We start from the raw sequence: 21,705 nt of genomic DNA on the forward strand, positions 1-21,705 counted from the left end.
GAAATGGAAAAAAGAACACATTGACACCGGTGTGTCAGACCCACCATACTTGCTCCGACAACTGCGAGAGGGCTGTACAAGCAATGATCACACGCACGGCACAGCGGACACACCAGGAACCGCGGTGTTGGCCGTCAAATGGCGCTAGCTGCGCAGCATTTGTGCACCGCCGCCGTCAGTGTCAGCCAGTTTGCCGTGGCATACGGAGCTCCATCGCAGTCTTTAACACTGGTAGCATGCCGCGACAGCGTGGACGTGAACCGTATGTGCAGTTGACGGACTTTGAGCGAGGGCGTATAGTGGGCATGCGGGAGGCCGGGTGGACGTACCGCCGAATTGCTCAACACGTGGGGCGTGAGGTCTCCACAGTACATCGATGTTGTCGCCAGTGGTCGGCGGAAGGTGCACGTGCCCGTCGACCTGGGACCGGACCGCAGCGACGCACGGATGCACGCCAAGACCGTAGGATCCTACGCAGTGCCGTAGGGGACCGCACCGCCACTTCCCAGCAAATTAGGGACACTGTTGCTCCTGGGGTATCGGCGAGGACCATTCGCAACCGTCTCCATGAAGCTGGGCTACGGTCCCGCACACCGTTAGGCCGTCTTCCGCTCACGCCCCAACATCGTGCAGCCCGCCTCCAGTGGTGTCGCGACAGGCGTGAATGGAGGGACGAATGGAGACGTGTCGTCTTCAGCGATGAGAGTCGCTTCTGCCTTGGTGCCAATGATGGTCGTATGCGTGTTTGGCGCCGTGCAGGTGAGCGCCACAATCAGGACTGCATACGACCGAGGAACACAGGGCCAACACCCGGCATCATGGTGTGGGGAGCGATCTCCTACACTGGCCGTACACCACTGGTGATCGTCGAGGGGACACTGAATAGTGCACGGTACATCCAAACCGTCATCGAACCCATCGTTCTACCATTCCTAGACCGGCAAGGTAACTTGCTGTTCCAACGGGACAATGCACGTCCGCATGTATCCCGTGCCACCCAACGTGCTCTAGAAGGTGTAAGTCAACTACCCTGGCCAGCAAGATCTCCGAATCTGTCCCCCATTGAGCATGTTTGGGACTGGATGAAGCGTCGTCTCACGCGGTCTGCGCGTCCAGCACGAACGCTGGTCCAACTGAGGCGCCAGGTGGAAATGGCATGGCAAGCCGTTCCACAGGACTACATCCAGCATCTCTACGATCGTCTCCATGGGAGAATAGCAGCCTGCATTGCTGCGAAAGGTGGATATACACTGTACTAGTGCCGACATTTTGCATGCTCTGTTGCCTGTGTCTATGTGCCTGTGGTTCTGTCAGTGTGATCATGTGATGTATCTGACCCCAGGAATGTGTCAGTAAAGTTTCCCCTTCCTGGGACAATGAATTCACGGTGTTCTTATTTCAATTTCCAGGAGTGTAGTATTACGTTCAGGTAACGACGATGAAAGCGGATATAGAGATCACACGTCTCTCTGTCGAAAGTAGGCCACGCGGACTGACTCTGTAATATTCAGATTGGTGGCTGGAAATATGGAAAAACTAAAACGCAACACTTTACAATGCCTAATATAGTGAGTGAAACACTTTGGCATTCACAACAGCTTGCAGTCGTCTCGGAATGGATAAATAAGGGTCCTGCTTGGCTGTCATGGGAATCTTGTACCATTTTTCCTGAGAAGTAGTGGTAAGTTCAAGAAACCAGTCTGTAATAATGCGAGCTGTGTCAGCAGGGGACCTGTCGTCTCACAAAACAGCATCGCAACTGGTGAACAAACTTTGTACCTTCGCATGGACGTGATCAGCCGAAATGGTTGCATAATACGTCCTTACAGAGAAAGCTTGAGGCCCATGTAATACGCCAGCACATATCACCGAACCATGTTTCACTCTTGGGACGTAAACGCGATCAGAAGTTGCAGTGTGAAAGAAGAATCATCCGACCAAATCCATTGCTCCTAATTCCAGGTTTTATGGCTTTGGCAGTGCGGTTTTCTATCAGGGCATTCGTATCGCCGGTAAGTCATTTTGGAATTCCAGATAGCCCTTTAGTTCCTTACTCACGCCCTTCGTGAGCGTGACATTCAATTCTGCAGTGGATTTCGTAGCTATCGGCTCCTTATTTTTTGTCAAAATCCTCTTCAAGATGACTCATCATAAACTTTCCTTAGCATTGTGACTTAGGGAATTCAGCCGGCCGCGGTGGTCTAGCGGTTCAGGCGCTCAGTCCGGAACCGCGGGACTGCTACGGTCTCAGGTTCGAATCCTGCCTCGGGCATGGATGTGTGTGATGTCCTTAGGTTAGTTAGGTTTAGGTAGTTCTAAGTTCTAGGGGACTGATGACCACAGATGTTAAGTCCCATAGTGCTCAGAGCCATTTGAAGGGAATTCAGTTTTTCCTGCTTTTGCAGTAAGCGGTATAAGTCTTCGACACAATGTCTCTTGAAACACCACTTTGGCTCCTTTGGTTACGGAATCACGCATCATACTAGCACCAACAATTTGTCCATGTTTGAATTCGCTTATCTCCAACATAATGCACTCACAACAAACCAGAACACACCGACTGTCCGGTCAGGATAGTGTAGTTGCTTTCCTCCTCCGCCTCTCCCCCCCCCCCCCCCCCCCCGCGCCAGGTCTTGAACTTTGAATTGGCATTTTTGGGGTAAGCAAAAAGTAATCAGCTTTGTCGAAAACTTTCTTAACAACAGGACACTCAGTACGTTGACGGAAATTGATAGTGTCCAAGTTCCTTTGCGTAATCATCTATAGGCCACGGAGAGACAAGCAATGGCAGCACGTCGGTCGTGGAAGGAGGCCCGAACGCCCGGCCGTGACAGCGGCGTTAAGCTGTCGGTGCCTTGCACAAGCGCTATGTCAGTGTCAGTGAATGCTGACACGGCTGCAGATCGTTGTCAAGGTCACGCTGCGAGACTCTTGCGCGACGCTCCCGTCTGTGACTATAGAACTGTGGAGAGTTTAAGAGGCACAAGAGGCTCCGAACTCGGACGTCGACATCTGAGAGGTGATTAATGAATCAATTGTGGCTCTTCAGCAGATAATAAACGAAAGTATGATTTGGCCGCGCGACAGTCTAATTGCTCAAAAAGGGCCTTCACGCTGACCTAAGGGGTACGTGTAAATAGGGCCTAGGTGAATATTTTGTGTTCTACTGCTGGCTGCGATGCGACATAGCAGTGGTTGCCGCAAAACTGGCTCGGACCTTGTGTGACAGTTTGCTGCTAAGACGTTACACTAGTGGTAACCAGTACACCAGTGATTCGGTCAGTTGTGATGAAACTGAAAGAATATCGTACTTTGGTACCATTACAACATATTCTCCAAAATTGATTGGAATGATCCTTCGAGAATTTCTATAAATGGACCACTTCGTCTTCTGGTGCTCTAAATGAACTCAGTTAGTCACCTGGAGACAAATGCACTTACATTGCGTCTTGAGTTTCTTCATACCAGCGTAATTAGGCATCTATGTCCTATTTGTCAGGTTATCTTATACCGAAGTCTATAGCTCTGTCCATTAACCACCGAGCGAGATGGCGCAGTGGTTAGCACAGTGGACTCTGACTTTGGCGGACGACGGTTCAAATCCCCGTCTAGACACCTCGATTTAGGTTTCCGGGGATTTCTCTAAATTGCCCCAGGTAAATGCCGATATGGTTCCTCTTGAAGGATACGGCAAATTTCTTTTCCTTGCCTCCTAAATTTGAGTTTGAGCTCCGTTTCTAAAGACTTCAGTGCTGTCAGGACGCTAAACACATATCTTCTTTCCGGTTTGTTTATTCAAAAATGGTTCAAATGGCTCTGAGCACTATGGGATTTAACTGCTGTGGTCATCAGTCCCCTAGAACTTAGAACTACTTAAACCTAACTAACCTAAGGACATCACACACATCCATGCCCGAGGCAGGATTCGAACCTGCGAGCGTAGCAGTCGCGCGGTGCCGGACTGAGCGCCTTAACCGCGAGACCACCGCGGCCGGCGTTTGTTTATTAAGCGCGCCATTCAGTCAGTTCGCAATTCGTCAGTCTCATGACTTCCACTGTCGAAGTGTCAAATACTCACGTATTACCATAGCCTTCGATAGACGAAAGTGTAGTTGCTTGACAATGGTCCGTTGACTCTAGCAAAACGTCGTTTTCCGTCTGCCCGCTTTGTGTAGTGCTCATGTCTGTTTCGGGTATTATTTCTAGTGACGTTAGTACTATGTTACTAGTGATAAAGTACGAATAGAATTTTTCGCGTCCTGCTACCGTTGAGAGTGCCGTCTTGCTTTTCATTTTTTATGATTAATTTCAATCGCACCTTAAAAACAAATTTTGAATTGTGTAAAATTCTTGAGAGCAATATCATTCCATTATTTTTCATTTCAACCCTACGTCTTCTCATTGAAAGAAACCAGCCTTGTGGATAAAGAGTGAAGGGCGCTAATGTTATCGAATAGAAAATTTTTCTCCACAGACACACCATACATACACTGAGGTGGCAAAAGTCACGTAATACCCCCTAATATCGTGTCGGACCTCCTTTTGGATGGCGTAATGCAGCAACTCGGCGTGGCGTGGCCTCGACAAGTCCTTGAAAGTCATGCTGCCTCTACAGCCGTCCATAACTGAAAAAGTGTTGCTGGTGCAGGATTTCGTGCACGAACTGACGTCTCGATTATGTGCCATAAAGGTTCGATGGGATTCATGTCGTACCATCTGGGTGGCCAAATTATTCGCTCTAATTGTCCACAATGTCCTTCAAACCAATCGCGAACAACTGTAGCCTGGTGACATGGCGCATTCTCATCTATTCAAATTCCATCGTTGTTCGGAATATGAACTCCATGAATGACTGCAAATTCTCTGCTAAGTAGCCGAACATTAACATTGCCAGTCAGTAATCCATTTACATGCAGACCACCCTATTACGGAGCCGCCAACAGCTTGCACAGTGCCTTGTTGGCGACCAGGGCCCATGGCTTTGTGGATGAGTCGTGGCGGACTGGCGCCAGCACCGGGTACGCTCGTTACATCGTTGCGATCGATTTTGGAGATTATATGTGATCTTTGGATATCGTGTGGCTTTCTTCCGTGTGGCGGACTTCAAGAATTGGCCGTCAGGTTTCGAAAAGAAAACATTGAAAGACTCGGGACGTCGCCGCAGAAAGCAGTGTCGACTGCGACCGGGTGTGCCCTATCAGCGTGATGTGCCGCGGAGTTGTATTGGTCGGCAAGTCTGTATTTTGGGGCAGCTCCGAGATCCAAGTTTCGTGATTTATATCAAGGGAAAGGTCCCTGAAGTAAAGTGGTTAAGCTGCTTGAGCCGCTGAGTTGTGCTGTGTGCAAACATCAAGTAAGTTGGCTTTTAGGGTATGTGACTGAGCGACGTGTTAAAAGGCGTTTCACTCGCTAGATGATTGTGGAACAGCCGTTAATCGAAAAGTATGTGGATGAGCTCCGTGTGAGCTGGTTAAGTGTTGGCTTCGCAGTGAAGTCTTAGTTATAACTGTACTGGTTGTTCTATAATTGATTATTAAGGGTATTAAGCGATTGAAAACTGCACCTAAGTGATATTACTATTATCAGTGAATCGTCCTTAAATGGTTTCAATTTAAAGGTCAGTGATTGCTGTCGACGGAACATTTTGTAGACTGATGCACGTATGTCTGGTGCTAGGATTCTGTCCCGTATTTTTGTGTGTGTTTCAGAGAGTCGCAATTGTCCTGTGTTTGTGAAAGCTGCTGTAAGTGCCAACGCCTTGGCGGGGAGTGAGGTGTAACCCGCAGCCTAGGTCCTGCTGTGTTTATGCATCCCTCCAACGGCTGGATTGTTTTGGGCGAAGGCCCCATATCCAAAGTGTAGCATATGTTTCCTTTCCGCCAAGGCGGGTAAAACGCGTTTTGTGATTTGATTATGATTTTCTGATGTTTAAACAAATGTTTTTTTTTTTGAGGGGGGGGGGGGGGGTTACATAAAGATAGACCTGCAACTAAGTAAACGTTAGCAAATACAGCAGGTGTAAAGTAATTAAATTCTCTCTATCGACTGTCATGTAATTTTGAGCTAATTGCAGTGATCTGTTTCTGTAGAAATACACAGTCCACAGTGCCTGTTGTGTCGGTGTCAAATTTCTATTAAATTTACATCGTGTAATCACGTAAAGTGTAATCTGGGTTTGTTCCATTACAATCTTTCTTGCTGGTATTACATATCCATGTTCTAGTGAATTATTGTTTTGGTTAACCAGGTGAGTTTTAAGTGTTGTTTGGGCCGTGTAGTAATCAAATGCAGTTAAGTGGCTGGCCCACTTTGATAAGAACTGTACTGTCAGTTGTAAGCTTTTGTTAAGTGTGGCGAAGCTACGGCAATACAGTGTTTGCCGGTTGTTTCTTAACTGATTTCATATGCATTTTATGGTTATACTTGTCGGGTTCTGATAACTGTCTTGTTTCAACAAGAACTTATACTACTTGACCGCTGTATTGTGCTGAAGATTGTGGGGACTTATCTGAAGGAACCTGATGTTAATAAATTGAGTATGTGTAAATCAAAGTATGACTACCAGCCGTGATTGGCCATCCCGTTTCCCGTCCTGATAATACTGGTGGTATGGATTGTGCAAGGTCGTATTAAAGGGGCCACGTACCACTGGAGTCTGTGGAGTCTGCACCACACTCGAAACCTACAGTCAGCTCTCACCCCCTGAAATTGCGACTATCAGACTAGGACATGGTCTTTTAGTCGTCTAAGACCCAATCGATATGGTCACGACCCCAGAAGAGCCGTTGTAGGCGATATCGAGCTGTTAATAGAGGCAGTGGCGTCGGTCGCCAGCTGCCATAACCTATTAAAGCCAAATTTCGCCTCATTGTCTTAATGGATAAGTTCGTCGTACGCCCCACATTGATTCCTGTGGTTATTTCACGCATTATTGCTTTCTGTTAGCACTGAAAATTCTACCCAAACGCTACTGCTGTCGATCGTTACGTCCGTCAGCCATTGCATTGTCCGTGGTAATTCCCGAAATTTCTTATTTTCGCCGCACTCTTGGTACTGTGAATCTCGGAGTATTGAACTCCCTCGCGATCTTCGAAATGGAATAACCCATGCGTCTAGCTCCAACTACCATTCCGCTTACAATGTCTGTTAATTACCGTCGTGCAGCCATAATCATGTAGTAAACCTGATCACATGAATCACCCGAGTACAAACGGCAGGTCCACCAATGCATTGCCCTTTTATAGCTTGTGTATACGGTTCTACCACCATCTGTCTATGTGTATATCGCTATCACACGACTAATTTCACGTCAGTTTAACGTGCAGCACGGATTTTTACTGATGTGCATAAGTTTTTTGCACAGTACGCGGAAAAAAGTAGCAGCAGTGACAAAATGAAATAGCGACTTTCTAATGAGCCACTGGAGACAACGTGCTCCTCACATCAGAACTCTCAAAAAATCCTGATGTATATCTGAAAGTTGGTTGAATCTGGAGTCATTATCCGTGTTGTCAAAGACGTGTTATATTTCAGAACGAGGCAATGGAGCGAAATGCTTGAGTACGTGAGGGGCATGATTGTGGACTCTCATAGTTGGTTTACTGAAAAATTTTAGTAGTAAACGCTCCAGGAGTACTGATGATAAACATCCAATCAAAAGGTCATTCCTTCATATGAACTTGAGCACTGCAAGCCACACGTCACGAGACACCTCTGGCCAGTATTCACAACACTATACTTCATCTTGCTTAAAGGAGATGCCGTCGTTAACATGAAGACAAATTTGTTAAAATCTCAGATATGTTCCGTATATTTGCGTTAGCCTTTGAAAAAAATTTAAGAAATTAAACAAAAAACCAATATTTACTGTCCACAGTATTATGTGAGTATTATTATTATCTATTATGGTGTAACGCACCGTCCATGCAGAAATGCACTACATTAACGCGTCCTTTCAGTCTGAATTTTTATAATTTTTGTATTTAACCATCGAGTGGGCGCCCCTGTGTATAAAGTGCCACAACCAAAAATAAAATGATTTTGTGCGGTTCCATTTTTGTTTCATAACTGCAAACCTGTATCGATTCCTTCAGTATTTCTTCACGTAACACAGCGATAAATTGTGTTGTCGTACGTCCAAGTGAGCGGCAGTAATATACAATACGAAGATAGCTAGGCGAGATATAATTTACGATCAATTAAAAAAAAATGACGGAACTAGCAACATAATCCAACATTGAGGCAGTTGTCTTCGAGATAATTCGTGATCGAATAAGTAGCTGACCGAGATCTGATGCAACTGCACTGCTTAATGCTTTGAATGCGTCATTACTGTCCCTTTAACAGCTGTCCTTGGCAACATAGAGTTATAGTGAAAATTTCAATATTGTTTTGTAAAACAGTAGTTTAGCTCATATTACGTAAGTTTATTTCCTCCTTGTTTAAATAAACTAAGATTAATCTGTGATTTTGATCGTACTTGACTTACCTAGCTAACATAAGGAAACCTATTCTTTTCATGGGTACAAAGTGCGCCACGCTCCCGCTCGTGATATTTAAAACGACGCGACCGCACGAGAGTTAGTTATAAACGGAGAAAAAATTTCACGTTGTTCTAATGTGCTCATCTATGACTTACACACATATCACGTATGTTCTCCCCGCCGCATCCTTTTTTGTTATTTTCGGACAACGTTGACAAACTACATTTTCGGTGCGAGGTATGCGTGAGTCCATAACATTTTATTATTGCTTCTAGTATGCATGATATTAGCGTTCGTAATGTAAGATTTCTGTGAAATCATTACTGTTACTGCCTTTTTGTTGAAACCTAGACCTGAAGATGATCTGCAGCGCATATTGAATCCGGCTGTCAGTAAACAAAAAGTTGTGGCGCAAACGGTGTTGGTGTGTTTCTTGTAACAAAAGGTTCAGGATTCCTACGACATGGTATCAATTGTGATGCTACAGTTACGTAAAAAGCGCCTGCCACGCGAGACGATGTCTTTTCCATGCCGGCTACTAATCTTTTATGTGTCACCTAGGGGACTGAATACCATAAGAGAATTAACACCGCGACTATGGTGAAGAAAACTGAACAGGCCTACATCATGTTTGTGTAAGCAAAATAAATTGGCGCCTTAATGACAACACGTAAGGACGTTACGAGATAACATTCAACTGTTAGAGTCTAGCAGCTATAATCAGAAACCACATTACTTCTGAGTATAGCTCACAAACAGTTTATGTACTTGGTCTGCCTAGTGGAGAATGCCTGCACAAGACAAGGCTGGTAACACTACAGCGTAGCACTGTGGTGAGCGTTAAATAAGTTGCCACAGCCTATCACTATGTATATCTCATCTCTTTCTGTGTCACTCCACCATATTCACAGGCTTTTTGGAAGTATATTCAGTCACTTGTTAAAGACAAATCTTCCGGTGCAGACTGTTACTAAATTAGCTTCCGTAACGAGTATCCTGTTGAACCAGCAACAAATTTCACAGTTCATATACAACTTCACAGTCGACGAAAACTCCATACCGAAAGTCTGGAAAGTGCTAGAGTCATACCAGTAAACAAGAAAGGAAAAAAAAATTAATCTGTAGAATTATGGATTCATGCCACTGACCTCGATTTGTTGTATGATCCTGGAATATACTGGATTATTCAGCTCTGCCTACCAATCGGCAGCAGAGAAAGGCAATCAATACTGACCTTACTGTAGTTGAAAGTGAACATATTTAATCTCTTAGCACTTTTGGCACACTAACAGATCATGTGACCTGGATGGCCATCTAGGGCAGCAACCAGACTCACCTCTACTAAGGACTCTGTCAGACGTGAAGTGTGTGTAAATGTACACCAAGGTTTGGCTGGCTGTATAGGCAGTTGCTCCACACTATTGAAAGTAACTGTGTGTTCCTCCTCCGTTAATGCTGTCGCAAATGTTTTCAAAATGTTGACAATTTAACGATCCGAAATCAGCATCTGATTAAAGAAGATGGGACCAATAATGTGGCGTGCAGACAGTGCACACCAAACGCCATACATTATTCAATGACATTTGGTGGAAGTTACGAGGATTCTCCGCTGCCCAGAGCCTGTGATTCAGTGAGTTGACATAACCATTCAGTTGACACCAGACCTCGTAAGACATAACGAATAGATCTATGTTGAAGGCGTTCATTGTTATCTCAGTGGACAGCCAAAACTGAGGAGCATCCGCTGGTTTTAATGCATGAACCACAGACACTCGGTAGGGACGAATGTGCAGGTCCAGATTGAGCATTCGTCTTCATGTCTGTGTCTTGCGACAGGCATCATATTGATTTGGTAGGACACTGAAACGTTTACCGGTGAACTGCAGCCACATTTTCAAGTGTTCAGGTACGTTTTAGAGTATTTTCATGTTAGAAACACATCCCTTCTAACGCCACTTTCGGACTAAGCGTTGCGTGGTACTCTTTGCTGTCACTTTGACACCATTACACTTCTCAGAAAACAGCTGACCACGCCGTTCCCACGTCTTTCTTGTCACGTAAGTTTCTACAACGAACACCCACTGCTCCACGGCTGCTACGGCCGCAGGTTCGAATCCTGCCTCGGGCATGGATGTGTGTGATGTCCTTACGTTATTTAGGTTTACGTAGTTCTAAGTATAGGGCACTGATGACCTCATATGTTAAGTCCCATATTGCTCTGAGCCATTTGAACCGTTTATTTGAAAGCGCTGCTCCACTGTAACACAGTCTCCTTTGCACTGCTCCATTCACACTGATACAGCCTCCACTACGCTCTCATGCGGTGTGCATCGTGTGGCGGGCATACCTTCACATCCAATCATAACCACTCGTGTTGACCACTTGTATTCACCCCATCTTGAATTAGTCCTAAAGAAAAAATTACAGGAAATTTTTGATCTAGGATATGCTTTTGCTACAGGTTATAGTTTTCGAATTATTCAATGAAAATGTACAAAGCTTTTATTGAATAATTCTAAAGCCGTGGCCTCCAGCAAATACATATGTATTGAATTTCTTACAAAACTGCCCAGTTCACTTTGTCTGAGGCCTAATAATTTTCACATAGCAAGTGTGAAAATATGAAACTCTTTCACATGGATTTTGAAACCACCGTGGGTGTCACAAATCCCGGCAGTAGAAGGCAGCTGAATCACGCTGTATACTGTTTCATAACATTATGATGTACCTAAAAGGAAACGAACTGTCGACGCTTAATCAGCACGGAGTCTGAAAATATAGTTGTGTGAAACACAACTGACCCTTTGTTCACATGAAGTAGTTAGTGATGTCAACAAGGGATTTCAAATTTCTAGATTGGCAGAAGGCTTCTGACACCTCTCTTCGCAAGCGACTTCTAATCAAATTGCACGCCTATGCAGTATCGTTCCAGTTGCGCCACTGGCATCGTGACTTCCGTAGTAAATGACCGGAACTAATCTAACAGGAACGACGTGAAATCAGTTGTTTCCCAAGGGCGTATTACAATCTGTTTGCTGTTCTTTATATAAATGAATTCGGAGACTTCCACGCATATAATACTGTAATTTCCAGTTCAGTGAAGTCATCAGAAGTTCATAACTAATTGCCACATGATTTACATAAGAGGTATTTAAGGTGCGAATTGTGTCAACTAATGAAGAATAAAAAGTGTGAGGTCATCCACAAGAGTAACAAAAAGTTACTATAAATTTCTATTATCTTATTCACAAATGTCCGTCTACATCGCAAATGACTACACAGTGACCAGTTCCAGTTTACTATTATTATAATGTCTGGTGCAAAATAGAAAAACCGCTACTTTAAATTAATAGGTTCAATTGACTGGACGCCAAGTCTGCAGAAAAAATCTAAGAGTGCATAAAGAGGGTAATATGGCTGCCTAGCATAACATAGCGTGTGAACATTCTGACATCAGTATAAACATCAAATCATTTGTAATCGCAGGTAGATGAGTAATTGGTTGCTGTGTCCTGAGGGCGTCCTCTTCTTGTTCAAGCACTAAGCTAACAGTATACTGATAGACACACGTAACACTGTGAAACCATTTTAATTAATGACTATGAATATCGTATTTTCAGCTATTGAATCTGTGATTCTAGACACTTGCGTTACCACACAACTAGCTCCCTCTTCCACCTACAGTTCGTATTTGCGTCAGTACAGGACGCCCTCAGGCAACTGCTAGTACATGCTCATGTACCTGCGTGTACAAAATATGTGTCGTAGATGATTGTGCAAGAATAAACTTAATGCTAGGGTGTGACTCTCAGCCACGTTATCCTTTTTATCTATTTCTAGATTTTTTTCTCTATACTTGGCTTTCACCCAATTGAACCGTTTATTGTTACAGTAATGTTTTTTTTTTAAATTTTTAACAGACTGGACGATGGATTCAAGCCGGAACCAGTCGTTGTCAAATGAGTAGTAATGTGCGATCAAGATGGGAATTTTTGAATAAAGTTGCGAACATTATCGCCACGTCGTTTAAGGACTTTGTCTTCATCTGATAAATTTCGGCCACACGATAAGTCAAGCTGATTTGAAGGTTATTGATTCAAGTAAATACCAGCCACTATGGATTTCATTTAAGATAAACCTGAATTACAACCATCGCACGGGAATGTAGTGTGGAAAGATAATCAAAGACTGCGCTTTGTCGGAAGGACACGTGGAGGATGCAACAAATCTATTATACTGTCTACAACACTTTTGTCCGTAATCTGATAGAGTATCGATGTGCTGTATGGGGGTCTTGCCAGATAGGACTCAGGACGATATCGAAAGAATCCAATTAACTGTAGCTCATTTTGTGTTATTGTGAAATAGGGGAGTTCCACGTGTATGATAGAAGATCTGGGGAGGCAATTACTAAAACAAAGACTTTTCTCGTTATGGTGAGTTCTTTTCACGAAATTTCTACCTCAAGGTTCTCCTACGAATGTGAAAATTCTTAATTAATTTAAAATACTAGTTAGAGTTCTCAAATGAAACCCAACTGTTTCTCTTGCTATCTCTCTGGTTTAATAATGGAACTGACCTTGTGGTGGTCAGAGTGTAAATGTAACAAATTAATTAATTCAAAAGGCTGAGCCTTAGAAGCATGTAATACGTGATTATACTCTCTAAATGGTTGTCGGCAGGGCAGATTCAGAACATGGAAAGGTCAAAGTAACATTCGGTGGAACTGAAACCAAAGGCGATAAAATGAAGAATGCAAGATGAATTTCATTCTTAAAGGCAGAGGAAAGCGCGGATAGGTGGAAAGAGTGTATTGAAAGCCTTTACGAGGGCAGGTGCTGCGTAACGACGTGACGGGAGAAGAAATGGGGATTGATGTGGAAGACGTAGAAGATCTAGTATTAGAGTCAGAGTTTAACAGAGATTTGCAGAACTTGTGATCAGACAAGTAGGAAGCCATAAACAACAGTTCTTCGGAATTTCTAAAATCATTTATGGTAGCTGTAATGAAACGACCAAGTTGGGGTGTAGTATTTGGAGACTGCAAACGTACCAGAAGACTTTTGGAAAAAAATCAACCACACAATCCTGAACATAACAAGGGAACGTAAGTGCGAGAACTATCGCACAATCAGCTTAACACCTCACGTGGAAAACAAAATTGAGGGTCTGTTAGATGGCGATTTATTTGATTTTAGGAAAGTTAACGACACCAGAGAGACAAATTTGACTTTGCGATTGATATTGGAAATAAGATTTAACCAAAATCAAGACTCTTTCCTATGATTTATGGACCTGGAAAAAGTGTTCGACAGTGTAATATGCTGCAAGACGTTCAGAATCCTGAGAAAAATAGGAATAATAGCGGAAATGAAAGAATGTTTCAAGAGTGGGATTAAAATTCAGGGTGAGTATATCTATCATAATATTGGCTGATGACATTGCTATCGTCGGTGAAAGAATTACAGCACATACAAAATGGAATTAAGAGCTTTCCAATCATAGAATATGGATTAAAGGTAATCCGAGTTCGAAGAATGTACCTTGAAGTAGCAGAAATAATACTAGTGATAATCTTATCATCAAAACTGATGACCACAAAGCTGATAAAAGGATAGAATTTAGCTACTACGGACTGGAATCTATCCAACAGAATGTTGGGTACTAGCGCTACAATGTAATGAAGAGATTTCAACCGGAGAGGTCAGAAGACTGAAGCACAAGAAAGATTAAAAGAAAACTCTTTAGTGTAAGAGGGATTTTCCTTGTAGGGACAACCCGTGGTAAGCACACGTTTATGCTGTCTTTATTAGATCGAAAACTGCAATATAATCGAAACAACATAAACGCATCTGACAGCGATAATAAATGTATCTCCACTGGTTTGTCTACAAGTATTAATTCGCTATTGGCTACTCTTACAGGCCTTGACTGAATTCCAACCTTTACCTCCCACAAGCATTTGTGGTGCATTCGGTTCCAGATCGCTGAACTCGCTTTAACGAAGCGTACCAAAAAAAAAAAAAGAAGCGTCACCTGGCGGTCGCCAACAGTTGTGACAAAAAAAGGGTAGCATAATAAACTATGTTCCTTAGAATATACAAGGCCTGACCTGTGAGAAAGGATAATGAGGAGGTGTCTCTGTGATTCCGATGGAGTCACTCGCGGGCCAAAATTTAATTTTCTAACAGTTTTTTATTTCAACCAGAAGTTAGCTGAGGGAACAGTGATGGCGCTCGAGCTAATCAGCAATGGAAATGCCATCAACTGTATGGGAGTTCACTGTTTAAACTTCACACTATGATCAAAGTACCGTCTGTCAAAGAGAAGCGAAAAAAGTTAAGAAACTTTATTTCATCTATTAGTTCCTTTTAACTTTTTCAAGCTAATACTTCTTGTAATACACAAACAGAAACAAATTTAAATTCTAGTGGCCTCTGAACACTACACGGATGCGGAGGGAAAGTATCGAGTGGATACACTAGTCTGTATGGCAATCTTGTGAGAAACCGTTTATAGAATCTACACTGCATCATTCCAACCAAATTTCCAATTGATTCGAAAAATAATATATAAAGTGAATTCGCTCAGAACCACTGGAATAAAGAGGGCAGTTAGTAATATTATCAGAAATTATCTGCAGCTTATCATTTCACACACAAAACATCTGTCACGTCAAATAAAATTCCATACGACGCCGTTCATGTCTGCATTCCTTCTCCCCAGACAAGGGGACAGAACTTTGGTGCTCAACGTGTTTGTCCTTCGCGCTTCCTCTGTGTTCGCCCCAAGAACTCCCGAAGTTACTACTGTCGCCTGTCCGCAAGTCGACTCAAAGAGCACAGGCTACGATAGACTGTCGTGAGCACCTTTGTAGATGCCGACAGCCAGTAGACGTGCGCACAAAACAATTGTAAAGTAATAAAGAAATGTCGCGTACAAGCTCATTTTATCACCCCAAGTACCTTCGATTATTCCGAAAAGATACGAAGGCATCTTGAAATGTAATTCCTTTAAGTATTTTATGTGAAAACCCTTAAAGCGTTTTAAATAAAGCAACCTTTATTAACATTCTACATCTTTATTCACCATCTACTTATTATTTCTCAATTTAGACACCTTCGTGACGAACACTTCTCTCTCCAAAGGAGAGACAAGTTTGTTGTTAACGTCACTTTAGAATCCGTGGTCTAGGGGTAGCGTCTTTGATTCATAATCAAAACGCCTTCGGTCCCGGGTTCGATCCCCGCCAGTGCCTAAATTTTGATAAATAATCAGCATTGGCGGCCGAAGACTTCCGGCATAAGAAGTCAGCCTCGTTCCGCCAACGGCCTTGTCAAAGAGGGCGGAGGAGCGGATAAAGGTTCAGGGCATTCTCTTGTCCTAGGGGTGGGAAGTTGAACCAAAAGGCGGAAGAATCAGCAATGATCAACGACATGAGGATGCAGAGGGCAATGGAAACCTCTGCATTAAAGACACGTAACGTGTATCCACAGGACATGTGGCCTGTAATTGAAGAAGTGTCATGATGATCTCTCCATTGGCAAAAGATTCCGGAATAGTCCCCCATTCGGATCTCCGGGAGGGGACTGCCAAGGGGGAGGTTACCATGAGAAAAAGATTGAATAATCAACGAAAGGATAACGTTCTACGAGTCGGGGCGTGGAATGTCAGAAGCTTGAACGTGGTGGGGAAACTAGAAAATGCAAAGGCTCAATCTAGATATAGTAGGGGTCAGTGAAGTGAAGTGGAAAGAAGACAAGGATTTTGGTCAGATGAGTATCGGGTAACATCAACAGCAGCAGAAAATGATATAACAGGTGTAGGATTCGTTATGAATAGGAAGGTAGGGCAGAGGGCGTGTTACTGTGAACAGTTCAGTGGCCGGGTTGTTCTAATCAGAATCGACAGCAGACCAACACCGACAACGATAGTTCAGGTATACATGCCGACGTCGCCAGCTGAAGATGAACAGATAGAGAAAGTGTAAGAGGATATTAAAAGGGCAATGCAGTATGTAAAGGGGGACGAAAATCTAATAGTCATGGGCGACTGGAATGCACTTGTAGGGGAAGGAGTAGAAGAAAAGGTTACAGGAGAATATGGGCTTGGGACAAGGAATGAAAGAGGAGAAAGACTAATTGAGTTCTGTAACAAGTTTCAGCTAGTAATAGCGAATACCCTGTTCAAGAATCACAAGAGGAGGAGGTATACTTGGAAAAGGCCGGAAAATACGGGAAGATTTCAATTAGATTACATCATGGTCAGACACAGATTCCGAAATCAGATACTGGATTGTAAGGCGTACCCAGGAGCAGATATAGACTCAGATCACAATATAGTAGTGACGAAGAGTAGGCTGAAGTTCAAGACATTAGTCAGGAAGAATCAATACACAAAGAAGTGGGATACGGAAGTACTAAGGAATGGCGAGATACGTTTGAAGTTCTTTAACGCTGTAGATACAGCAATAAGGAATAGCGCAGTAGACAGTACAGTTGAAGAGGAATGGACATCTCTAAAAAGGGCCATCACAGAAGTTGGGAAGGAAAACATAGATACAAAGAAGGTAGCTGCGAAGAAACCATGGGTAACAGAAGAAATACTTCAGTTGATTGATGAAAGGAGGAAGTACAACCATGTTCCGGAAAAATCAGGGATACAGAAACACAAGTCGCTGAGGAATGAAATAAATAGGAAGTGCAGGGAAGAGAAGACGAAATGGCTGCAGGAAAAATGTGAAGACATCGAAGAAGATATGATTGTCGGAAGGACAGACTCAGCATACAGGAAAGTCAAAACAACTTTTGGTGACATTAAAAGCAACGGTGGTAACATTAAGAGTGCAACGGGAATTCCACTGTTAAATGCAGAGGAAAGAGCAGAAAGGTGGAAAGAATACATTGAAAGCCTCTATGAGGGTGAAGATTTGTCTGATACGATAGAAGAAAAACCAGGAGTCGATTTAGAAGAGATAGGGGATCCAGTATTAGAATCGGAATACAAAAGAGCTTTGGAGGACTTACGGTCAAATAAGGCAGAAGGGATAAATAATATTCCATCAGAATTTCTAAAATCGTTGGGGGAAGTGGCAACAAAACGACTATTCACGTTGGTGTGTAGAATATATGAGTCTGGCGATATACCATCTGACTTTCGGAAAAGCATCATCCACACAATTCCGAAGACGGCAAGAGTTGACAAGTGCGAGAATTATCGCACAATCAGCTTAACAGCTCATGCATCGATCAGTTTGGCTTTAGGAAAAGTAAAGGGACGAGAGAGGCAATTCTGACGTTACGGCTAATAATGGAAGCAAGGCTAAAGAAAAATCAAGACACTTTCATAGGATTTGTCGACCTGGAAAAAGCGTTCGACAATATAAAATGGTGCAAGCTGTTCGAGATTCTCAAAAAAGTAGGGGTAAGCTATAGGGAGAGACGGGTCATACACAATATGCACAACAACCAAGAGGGAATAATAAGAGTGGACGATTAAGAACGAAGTGCTCGTATTAAGAAGGGTGTAAGACAAGGCTGTAGCCTTTCGCCCCTACTCTTCAATCTGTACATCGAGGAAGCAATGATGGAAATAAAAGAAAGGTTCAGGAGCGGAATTAAAATACACTCCTGGAAATGGAGAAAAGAACACATTGACACCGGTGTGTCAGACCCACCATACTTGCTCCGGACACTGCGAGAGGGCTGTACAAGCAATGATCACACGCACGGCACAGCGGACACACCACGAACCGCGGTGTTGGCCGTCGAATGGCGCTAGCTGCGCAGCATTTGTGCACCGCCGCCGTCAGTGTCAGCCAGTTTGCCGTGGCATACGGAGCTCCATCGCAGTCTTTAACACTGGTAGCATGCCACGACAGCGTGGACGTGAACCGTATGTGCAGTTGACGGACTTTGAGCGAGGGCGTATAGTGGGCATGCGGGAGGCCGGGTGGACGTACCGCCGAATTGCTCAACACGTGGGGCGTGACGTCTCCACAGTACATCGATGTTGTCGTCAGTGGTCGGCGGAAGGTGCACGTGCCCGTCGACCTGGGACCGGACCGCAGCGACGCACGGATGCACGCCAAGACCGTAGGATCCTACGCAGTGCCGTAGGGGACCGCACCGCCACTTCCCAGCAAATTAGGGACACTGTTGCTCCTGGGGTATCGGCGAGGACCATTCGCAACCGTCTCCATGAAGCTGGGCTACGGTCCCGCACACCGTTAGGCCGTCTTCCGCTCACGCCCCAACATCGTGCAGCCCGCCTCCAGTGGTGTCGCGACAGGCGTGAATGGAGGGACGAATGGAGACGTGTCGTCTTCAGCGATGAGAGTCGCTTCTGCCTTGGTGCCAATGATGGTCGTATGCGTGTTTGGCGCCGTGCAGGTGAGCGCCACAATCAGGACTGCATACGACCGAGGCACACAGGGCCAACACCCGGCATCATGGTGTGGGGAGCGATCTCCTACACTGGCCGTACACCACTGGTGATCGTCGAGGGGACACTGAATAGTGCACGGTACATCCAAACCGTCATCGAACCCATCGTTCTACCATTCCTAGACCGGCAAGGGAACTTGCTGTTCCAACAGGACAATGCACGTCCGCATGTATCCCGTGCCACCCAACGTGCTCTAGAAGGTGTAAGTCAACTATCCTGGCCAGCAAGATCTCCGGATCTGTCCCCCATTGAGCATGTTTGGGACTGGATGAAGCGTCGTCTCACGCGGTCTGCACGTCCAGCACGAACGCTGGTCCAACTGAGGCGCCAGGTGGAAATGGCATGGCAAGCCGTTCCACAGAACTACATCCAGCATCTCTACGATCGTCTCCATGGGAGAATAGCAGCCTGCATTGCTGCGAAAGGTGGATATACACTGTACTAGTGCCGACATTGTGCATGCTCTGTTGCCTGTGTCTATGTGCCTGTGGTTCTGTCAGTGTGATCATGTGATGTATCTGACCCCAGGAATGTATCAATAAAGTTTCCCCTTCCTGGGACAATGAATTCACGGTGTTCTTATTTCAATTTCCAGGAGTGTACAAGGTGAAAGGATATCAATGATACGAATCGCTGATGACATTGCTATCCTGAGTGAAAGTGTAGAAGAATTAAATGATCTGCTGAACGGAATGAACAGTCTAATGAGTACACAGTATGATTTGAGAGTAAATCGGACAAAGATGAATGTAATGAGAAGCAGTAGAAATGAGAACAGCGAGAAACTTAACATCAGGATTGATGGTCACGAAGTCAATGAAGTTAAGGAATTCTGCTACGTAGGCAGTAAAATAACCAATGACGGACGGAGGAAGGACATCAAAAGCAGACTCGCTATGGCAAAAAAGGCATTTCTGGCCACGAGAAGTCTACTAATATCAAATACCGGCCTTAAGTTGAGGAAGAAATTTCTGAGGATGTACGTCTGGAGTACAGCATTGTATGGTAGTGAAACATGGACTGTGGGAAAACCGGAACAGAAGAGAATCGAAGCATTTGAGATGTGGTGCTGTAGACGAATGTTGAAAATTAGGTGGACTGATAAGGTAAGGAATGAGGAGGTACTACGCAGAATCGGAGAGGAAAGGAATATGTGGAAAATACTGATAAGGAGACGAGACAGGATGATAGGACATCTGCTAAGATATGAGGGAATGACTTCCATGGTACTAGAGGGGGCGGTAGAGGGCAAAAACTGTAGAGGAAGACAGAGATTGGAATACGTCAAGCAAATAATTGAGGACGTAGGTTGCAAGTACTACTCTGAGATGGAGACGTTAGCACAGGAAAGGAATTCTTGGCGGGCCGCATCAAACCAGTCAGTAGACTGATGACCAAAAAATAAAATAAAAAAAAAATGCTTGACACTGTTGACGGGTCCACAACCTCACCTCTGCTTGAACTGCTTCATCACTGTGAAATTGCGGTCCACGAAGATGTTGTTTATGTTACGGAGACAGATGAAAATCGAATGGGTCCAGGTCGGGGTTGTATGGTGGGTGATCGCAGACAGGAAACCGAAGGCGTCGGATTGTCGTGGATGCCGCAGCTTTCGTTTGTGGTCTCGCATTGTCATGCTGAAGCACAGGATGCTTCATGTGCGGATGAACTCTTCCAATTCATGGTTTCAGTGTTTTGAGGGTCTCTCATGCACAGACGAGGTTCAGTTTGTCGTCGTCAAGTTACAAGCTACAGTTCTGAGACCTCTACCGGGAGAGCGTTCATCTTGAGTCACTGAAGCGGGAAAGTCGATCAGGTAATAAGAATGACATGTAAATATCTCACCGAGACTACGAAGAGAATAAAAAATTCAAACTCATTACTTTTCGTCACGCAGTCCAATATTGGGTATATCTTAAGTTTCTCAATAACGGAGGGTACTCACAATAACAAAAATTCCTACTAATAGTGCTACTAAACGCTAAGAATAAAATTGAGATCTGATTCGTAGGTCAGCCGGAAGAAAAACATTGTCTTCAAAAGTAAAAAATCATTAAATTCCGTATTCATCATCGTGCATGAAAAGTAAATATTGATTACGTTGTTGCTTCTAGATACTCATAGTAAGCCTACAATATCTTTGGAAGGTTTACAAAACATCCATGCACATTAAAGAGCCTAAGGACTTCCTTTTCTAGATGAAATAAGGAGACAAAAGTAGCCTAAGGTACTGGCACAACAGTGTATACCAACAAAATGGATGCATATATAACAGCAGGTTGCAAGGCACCCCAAATATGCCCAATAATGTATGTTCATGTCTAGGGAGGTCGGTGGCCAGCGGAAGTGTTTAAACTAAAGAGAGTGTTCCTGGAGCCACTCTGTAGCAATTCCGGACATGTGGTGTGTCTTTTTGTCCTGCTGGATTTGCCCAAGTCCGTCGGAATGCACAATCGACATGAATGGATGCAGGTGATCAGACAGGATGCTTACGCACGTGTCACCTATCAGAGTGGTATCTGGAAGTATCAGAGGTGCCATATCACTCAAGCTGCACACGCCCCACACCATTACAGAGCCTCTATCAGCTTGAACAATCCCCTGCTGACATGCAGAGTTCATACCCGCATACACCCATCCGCTCGGTACAATTTGAAACGAGACTCGTGCAACCAAGCTACATGTATGCAAACATTAACAGTCGAATGTCGGTATTCATGGGCCCGAGCGAGGAGTTGTTTCGTATAGTCATCAAGTGTACATGAGTGGGCATTCG

At 44.2% G+C, this 21,705-nt stretch overlaps 1 protein-coding gene across 1 annotated transcript in view; it reads left to right on the forward strand.

The window, feature by feature from the left end:
• The window catches only part of LOC126456014 (uncharacterized), a 259,144-nt gene that overhangs the window by 173,017 nt on the left and 64,422 nt on the right, over positions 1-21,705 (forward strand). The window lies entirely within an intron of this gene.

The sequence above is a fragment of the Schistocerca serialis genome, chromosome 2 (genome assembly GCF_023864345.2).
Source record: "Schistocerca serialis cubense isolate TAMUIC-IGC-003099 chromosome 2, iqSchSeri2.2, whole genome shotgun sequence".
In the NCBI taxonomy this organism is placed as follows: domain Eukaryota; kingdom Metazoa; phylum Arthropoda; class Insecta; order Orthoptera; family Acrididae; genus Schistocerca; species Schistocerca serialis.